This window comes from Coenobita brevimanus, chromosome 45, assembly GCF_032717465.1.
Source record: "Coenobita brevimanus isolate Jiangsu-jjx chromosome 45, ASM3271746v2, whole genome shotgun sequence".
NCBI classification, from domain to species: Eukaryota; Metazoa; Arthropoda; class Malacostraca; order Decapoda; family Coenobitidae; genus Coenobita; species Coenobita brevimanus.
The window spans coordinates 16,464,379-16,473,284 of record NC_136998.1 but is presented as its reverse complement, the minus strand read 5'-3'; the positions used below and the strand labels follow the sequence as shown (position 1 = coordinate 16,473,284).

General features: G+C 41.9%; 1 pseudogene; it reads right to left on the bottom strand.

Annotated features, from left to right (window-relative positions):
* Positions 1 to 757: 757 nt before the first annotated feature.
* Positions 758 to 876, bottom strand: LOC145398576 (5S ribosomal RNA; annotated as a pseudogene).
* Between the last annotated feature and the right edge of the window lie 8,030 nt (positions 877 to 8,906).

Here is an 8,906-nt window from a genome sequence, read left to right as displayed (position 1 = left end):
ACAAGGTCTAATAATTTCCAGCTAATAATGTGACCACTCGGCACATGATGTCACGCGGTACCTGAGCCCACCAAGCCAGTCGGTTTAATGCAAACAGTTGGGCTTAGACTTCTCTGGGATGAAATTACTCAGCTCCTGACTTTTCGCTCCAAGCGATGCATTTAAGATTATTATTATTATAAGGGTTACAATAACCGAATGAAGAAATGATTACCAAAATATTATATACAGTTATTTGTTTGGATTATTTTAAAAACAGGGCATTGCAAAGTTTGTCAGATGGTCTAGACATATATGATATTTTGAATCCTCGGGTCAAATCAAAACATATCCAAGTAAGATTTCAAGAGTACCTTGATTCTCTTCCCTCCCATGTTCAGGGAAATCATGGTACACGATGCCATTACAGTGAAAGTTTCTAAAATATAACCTGGAGATATATATATTATGTATGGATAGATACATAGATATATCTCTGTATATCTGTATGTCTATATAATATATCACTAAATACCTATCTATCCATCTATCTCTCTATCTATCTATCTATCTATAAATATATATATATATATATATATATATATATATATATATATATATATATATATATATATATATATATATATATATATTTCATTCATTCATTGCCAGACGCCATGTATCCCAAACGGGGTGGCCAAGGGCTTAGAGTTAATTGTTTTACAGGGAGGGGCACTAATCCTCCACCAACCCCACTTGACACATAGGGAGAACGTTATGCCAACAGCATCTGGTGTTCCCAGGTGATCACCCATCCAAGTACTAACCAGACCCAACGTTGCTTAACTTTGCTGATTGGACGGGAAGTGGTTTACTCAACGTGGTATGGCCGTTGGCATATATATATACATATATATATATATATATATATATATATATATATATATATATATATATATATATATATATATATATCCTTAGCTGTTGTTACGTCCTCATCTCACACTGCCACAGGTTCCAACAGCAGTAGTACAGTACAGGAAGGACGTTGCCCAGTGAGTTGTTCTTCTTATGGTCAGCCTTTAGGTGTGCAGTACACAAGATCAACTGAGACGAAAATAAACACTGGCTCCTTAAAGTTCACTGCCTTCATTTTCCAAATAATTTCACTTAATGCTTTTCAACTTCACTGTTCTCACAAGCACTGGAGCTATAAACAGTTTACTAACTGTTATTACATTTAATGCTCAACAAAACTTCACAGTTAGTACACTTAATGCTTGCTAACACTTCACTTATTACACAAGTACTGAAAATAATCTTCACTGACAGTAATTACACTTAATACACTTCACTGTGTTCTCACGTTCCACTGATATACAAACTTCAATAACCCGTCACTGTTTGCCACTGTTTTCACAAGTACCAAAAATATACAATCTTCACTGACGCCGACTGCACTTAACACAAACTGACCTGAAACCCGACTAAACTCCAGACTGACTGACTCACTAAGCTCTTCCCCATCCTTATATAAGCTTGCATTGTTCTAGAAACGTCCACTTCTCCAACATTCTAGGACATACTGTCTTGCATCAGCCCCCTGCCCCTAGCAACAACAGTTACCAACTACGAGACATCAAAACATGCTAGAGTTTACCTGTAAGAAGGGTCCAACAGTGCAGTGGCAAATTCCAACACGAAGTATCCAACGATCACCACACTGATTGGAGAGGTTCTAAGATTATAGCAAGGTCAAAAAGCTTCGATGAAAGAAATGTTTTTGAATCACTCTTAATTTCTGGCACATATGAGAATAATGTAAACATGAGATATGGCCATTTCTCATTGGATAAATTTGGATAACAGATTAAAGGAAAGTACTCAGAGATCCCATACATCCGACAATGCCACTGCCATTATAAAGGATCTCGATCTCGATCGGCAACATGCTAGAGTTTTCCTACATTACATAACACTCTAAATCATTAACCATACGAACTTAAATTACATAATTTAACAAGCTATTACTTAAATAAAACATTACTGAGAAAAAGCACATTAAGTTAATGCATAACTTACGAAATAACTATGCTCACAAACAGCAGGCTAACTGGCAACACTGACTCGTACCGAACTTACGGTACCAGAAACGTCTCGAAGGTACGAGACTACCTAACTGGCAAATCCCCCTTCATAACACTACCCCCTCCCTAGTTCTTTGTTGTCCCGACATAACTGCACAATATACACAAACATAAACATAAACCCAAATTCTAATGAAACATCTAACTATACACAGAATAATCTTTCAACTTATCAGGTCTTCTTCTATGCCACTTCCGATGAGGTCCTTGTTCCTCCACATAGTCCACTCCTCCAGGAAGGTCTTGGTCCTCTTCTTGATTCACTTCTTCCCTCGGGAAACTGTCACCATCTTCTTGCACTTCAGCTTCTTGGTCCTCAACATCCTTGGCTGCGGGTGAGCACAATTCCTCAGAGACACCCCAGCTGTACTGTCCTGGCCCATGGTACTGCCACAGACGATTCACGTGTACCACCTTTGGGCGAGACTCCTGCCTCCCTGAATCCGATATGTTACGTCTGATAGGCGGTCCAACACAGTGTAAGGCCCATCCCATGGGCTCTGCAACTTTAGTGACTGTCCTTTCTTACGGTGAGGATTGTATAACCAGACTTGGTCACCATCCTTGAAGCTCACTTCACTTGCCTTGGCATCATACTTGCACTTCATCACTTCTCCTGAAAACTTGAGGGCTCCTCGCACTTGATGATGTACCTCAGCCAGCTTTTCCTGAAGGTACTTCACATAGCCGGTGGTGTCTGTAGGCAGCTCTTCACCAGGTGGTATTTCCATTAACAAGTCGACAAGTAAACATAACTCGTGGCCCAACATCAGTTTTGCAGGAGTGTAGCCAGTAGACTCGTGGGATGCAGACCGATATGTCATCAGCAAAGCAGGTAATTTCTGGTCCCAGTCTGTTTGTCCATCAATGCAGTACTTGGCCAGTTCTTGCCCCAGGGTCCAGTTGAATTTCTCCACCATCCCATCTAACTGTGGCCTTAGGGGGGTCGTCCTGATTTTCTTGATCCCCAATAACTTGCAGCACTCATGGAACACAGCAGACTAGAAGTTTCTACCCTGGTCTGAATGTAGCTCTTGTGGCATCCCAAAACAACAGAAAAACTGATTAACCAACACCTGAGCAACAGTCGCAGCCTCTTGATCGGGGATGGCATAGGCTTCTGGTCACTTTGTGAAGTAGTCCATGGCGACACATATATACCGGTTTCCTCTCTCAGTGAGTGGCAAAGGTCCAGCAATGTCCACCACGACTCTTTCCATCAGTGCACCCACTTGGTACAGCTGAAGAGGGGCACAACCATGTTTCTTGGGTCCCTTCTTGGCACAGTACACATCACAGGTCCGACACCACTGTTCAACATCCTGACGCATGCCAATCCAGTAGAACTTGTGTTGCAGCCAGCTTAGAATTGTCTTCACTCCCAGGTGCCCACTAGTGATCTGGTTATGGGACTCATCCAAGATCTCAGACCTCATCTTCTTCAGAACCACCAGTTGCCAACACTCGCTGGGACCATTGGGTGTCTCCCACTGATGCTCCAGTAGTCCGTTGCAATGAAGAAGGTCCCACTGACTCCAGCAGCTCCCAGTCACAGGGCCCAACCTGGAAACTCCTCCCCATGATGGTCGCACTGCACTCCGCTGCAGCCACTCCAGCACCCGTTGCAAATCTGCGCCCTCCATCTGCATCCTCCCCAGGTCTTCTCAGTCCGACACTGGCCCCGTCACTACAGTATAGCAGCATTTCTTCCTGTGATTCCCATTCCTACTACACTGCATGTCGTCTGTCCTTCTGTCTTCTCGCACACTATTCATCAAGGTTCTTTTGCATTTCTTCAGTGGTGGGTCTTCTGCAGCCTTCTTCTTATCATCCCAACCATTCTAATCCGAAAGTAACACAAACTGTGCACGGTAAGCTTCCCAAAATACACTACCATCACTTTCTTGAGGTTTCTACTTAACTGGATCCCCATTATAGCCATGCACTTCACTGGTTTGGGGCCTAATAACTGAGGCATTATAATTAAGTCCAGGACTTACAACTTCTGCATTCTGATTATTTCGCCCTGTAATGCCATCTTCAGATGCCCAGGATCCATCAAGATTCACCATACACTGTCCATTCCCTTCATACGCTCCCTGTACACTAACCTGAGGCTCAGCAGTGCAATATTTCTCTACAGCCTCAAATTTCTCACTGATTATCTTCTCATGATTGACTACATGCTTCAACTGGTTATCTACATGCTATCTGCACTCCATCACTATTTCCTCACTAATTGACTTCAACTGGTCGTCTACATGCTGTCTGCACTCCGCCACTATTCCCTCACTAATCTTCAGCTGGTTGTCCACATGCTGTCTGCACTCCGTCACTATTTCCTCATTAACTGTCTTCAATTGTTCATCTACATGCTGTTTACACTCTGTCACATTATTTCTTACCTCATACTTCTGTTGCCGTAGCTCCGAGTATACCTCCTCCTTCAATTGTTCCTGTTCTTCCTTCATTTCCCCCATGAAAGCATCTAGCTGTCCTTTCATTCTCAGCTGTAATTCCCTCTGTTGCTCCTGTAGTGCCTCCTGAAGCTGTTCATATCGATCTTTCTGTTCTTCGTTCTGTGCCTGCAATTGTTCTTTGATTTCTTCCTTCTGTGCCTGTAATTGTTCTTCGAGCTTTTTCTGTCCTTCGTTCTGTGCCTACAGTTGTTCCGTAATTTCTTTCTTCTGTGCCTGAAATTGTTCTTCGATTTCTTTCTTCTATGCCTGTAATTGTTCTTTAAGCTTTTTCTGTCCTTTCTTTCTGTGCTTGTAGTTGTTCTTTGATTTCGTTTCTGAACTTTTTCTGTTCTTCACTTTGGGCCTGTAATTGTGCTTGGAGTTTTTTTCTGTCCTTCACTTTGTGCCTCTAGTTTATCACTCTGTGCCTGTATTAGCTTCACGATTGTTGCCAGGGAAATTTCCTCCTCCTGTCCAGCTCTAGACCTTCTTTTCACACCTTCCACTTCCATGTCGAAGGTTAGACTCACTGCAGCCCTGAAATAATCCTCACTCTTGACACCAGTGTTACGTCCCGATCCCCACACTGCCACAGGCTCCAACAGCAGTAGTACAGTATAGGAAGGACGTTGCCCAGTGAGTTGTTCTTCTATGGTCAGCCTTTAGGTGTGCAGTATACAAGATCAGCTGAGGCGAAAATAAACACTGGCTCCTTGAAGTTCACTGTCTTTATTTTCCAAATAATTCCACTTAATGCTTTTCAACTTCACTGTTCTCACAAGCACTGGAGCTATAAACAGTTTACTAACTGTTATTACACTTAATGCTCAACAAAACTTCACAGTTAGTACACTTAATGCTTGCTAACACTTCACTTATTACACAAGTACTGAAAATAATCTTCACTGACAGTAATTACACTTAATACACTTCACTGTGTTCTCACGTTCCACTGATATACAAACTTCAATAACCCGTCACTGTTTGCCACTGTTTTCACAAGTACCAAAAATATACAGTCTTCACTGACACCGACTGCACTTCACACAAACTGACCTGAAACCCGACTAAACTTCAGACTGACTGACTCACTAAGCTCTTCCCCATCCTTATATAAGCTTGCATTGTTCTAGAAACGTCCACTTCTCCAACATTCTAGGACGTACTGTCTTGCATCAGTCCCCAGCCCCTAGCAACAACAGTAACCAACTACGAGACATCAAAACATGCTAGAGTTTTCCTACATTACATAACACTCTAAATCATTAACCATACGAACTTAAATTACATAATTTAACAAGCAATTACTTAAATAAAACATTACTGAGAAAAAGCACATTAAATTAATGCATAACTTACGAAATAACTATGCTCACAAACAGCAGGCTAACTGGCAACACTGACTCGTACCGAACTTACCGTACCAGAAACGTCTCGAAGGTACGAGACTACCTAACTGGCAAATCCCCCTTCATAACAATATGTTTTTTTTTTTCTTTTCAACCATAGCAAACCTACTCAGATAATGTTAGTCCTGAGGATACCCCTCTATGATTAACTCCGCCAAGGAGGTAAAGTCTTTCTCCACGTTGGTTTGTTTATTGGTTTGTCTGTTTTTTTGTCTGTCTGTTATCATCTTTAACCAGAAAGTTATGAACGGATTTTACATAAATTTTGTGGAAGTGTGGGCCATGAGCCACGGAAGAAACACTTTATTTGGGGGACAGAACCGGATCCGGATCCAAAAAACCTCGCACAGTATCTCCAAATCTTCTCAATGAACTTCACTGAAATATGTGGAAAGGTGGGTCATTGACCAAGAAAGAATTGGTTAAATTTGGGGGTAGATGCCGATCGGGATCGAGATCCTTTATAATGGCAGTGGCATTGTCGGATGTATGGGATCTCTGAGTACTATCCTTTAATCTGTTATGCAAATTTATCCAATGAGAAATGGCCATATCTCATGTTTACATTATTCTCATATGTGCCAGAAATTAAGAGTGATTCAAAAACATTTCTTTCATCGAAGCTTTTTGACCTTGCTATAATCTTAGAACCCCTCCAATCAGTGTGGTGATCGTTGGATACTTCGTGTTGGAATTTGCCACTGCACTGTTGGGCCCTTCTTACAGGATATTTATGGTGTGGAATCCTTGTTTCCGAGTCTTTTGAAGATTACACAATATAAAATTTACTATAATTTTACATGGAGTTTTGTGTGTGTGTGTATATATATATATATATATATATATATATATATATATATATATATATATATATATGAGAGAGAGATACTGGGTTTTTCAAAAGTCCCTCATTATTATTTAATATATATTAAAATTTCAATTACAACAGGGAACCAAATGACAATTTAATTGCTGAGTCTACGATTCACGAGAATTTTGGTGGCATCAAACTTGGCTTAAGTCTGCTGGAAAGTCACTGGTACACCTCAACATGGGCACCGCTTTTTTCGAAACAAGCGAGCCACCGTTTTACGCATTCTTGGCCGACATTGGACAACATTTCGGGGGCAACAGAAGCACACGCATTCCTGATCTGTTCTTCTAGTGTGGGGAGGTCTCACGGCTTGGTGTTGTACTGTACACTTTGTTCTTAATATAGCCCCACAAAAAGAAGTCACATGGTGTAAGCTCCGGCGAGTGAGCAGCCCATTCGATCAGACCACAGCGACCAATCCACCGATCTGAGAACTGCTCATTCGGAAATGAGCGAACATTACATGAGTAATGAGCAGGGGCACCGGAAATGAGCGAACATCACATGAGTAATGAGCAGGGGCACCGGAAATGAGCGAACCTCACATGAGTAATGAACAGGGGCACCGTCTTGCTGGAAGATGGCTTCTTGCATGTCTGCTACAGCTGACAGTTGGGGGATGCAGAACTCCTGATGTTCATGGAATTTCCAGCTTAGGAGATGGCACACAAGATGACCAACTTCGGCGTGTCTCTTTCATGTTCACGGATTTCCACAGGATTGCGAGTTCCCCAGGTTAGGGTGTTGTGCCGATTATCGCGACCAGAAAGATGGAAGAGAGCTTCGTCACTGAACCACATGTGCTCCAGGACTGATGAGTCTCTTTCGTAGTGATGCAGCAGTGTTTCACACATATCCACCTGGCAATCATAGCCTTGAGATTCCAACTTCTGAACCACCCGGATCTTGAACGGATACAGCTTGAGATCATGCCACAAAATCTGTTGGATAGATGTCACGCTGATGTTCAGTTCTGCAGGTGCTCACCAAATGGATTTTCCTTGACTCTGAGCAAAAGCTTCACAAACAGTTTTGACATTCTCCTCACTCCGCCCACTTTGATGTCTTCGTGATCGGGGTTTGTCCTTAACGGATCTGGTCTCCATAAACTTCTGCTGGGTGGCGAGGATGGTGTTCCTATCCGGTGCATAATCCTGTCCCTAGACTGGCCAGAATCATCGCTGCACTTCAATCACAGATTGAAAAACCTCCTGCCGTGTAGCGATTTTACACCTCTACTCTAGAGTCAGCATGGCAGCAGAAGAAAACGGTGCAAAACTTCAAATGTAGACTCAAAAGTTTTCTTCGCTATCCAGGGGGTTGTTCACAAGGAATTCGTCCCACCCGGTGTGTCTGTCAATGGAAAATTTTACTGTGAAGTTTTGCAGCGTCTGAGGGAGAAGATCCACCGCAAACGTCCAGAACAGTGGAAGAACAAGGACTGGGTCCTGCATCATGACAATGCCCCCGCCCACACATAAATTTTCGTCCAACAGTTCCTGGCTTCCACAAACGTGATAGTTATTCCCCACCAACCCTTTTCACCTGACCTTGCCCCCTGTGACTTTTTCCTGTTTCCCAAACTGAAATTACGACTGAAACGGCATCAATTTCACTCGACTGAGGAGATCCAGACCTCCAACAGGAGATGCTCAAGACCATCATGCCTGTAGCCTTCCAGGGATGCATGGACTTGAGGAAAAAACGCTGGGACCACTGTACACATGCCCAAGGGGACTACTTCGAAGGCAACAGTGAGAACTAGGAGGTAACGTAACATATTTTCCTATAATATTCATATTACTGGAATTTTTGGGTAGCACCTCGTATATATATTTATATCTATCTATCTATCTATCTATACAGTATATATATAGATAGATAGATAGATATATATATATATATATATATATATATATATATATATATATATATATATATATATATGCTTTTTTCCTGCCAATTATAGTTGTTTTTAAACTTTTCGATCCAATGATGGTGAAGATTGTGTCTGCGAAATGTTTGGAATAGTATAGAT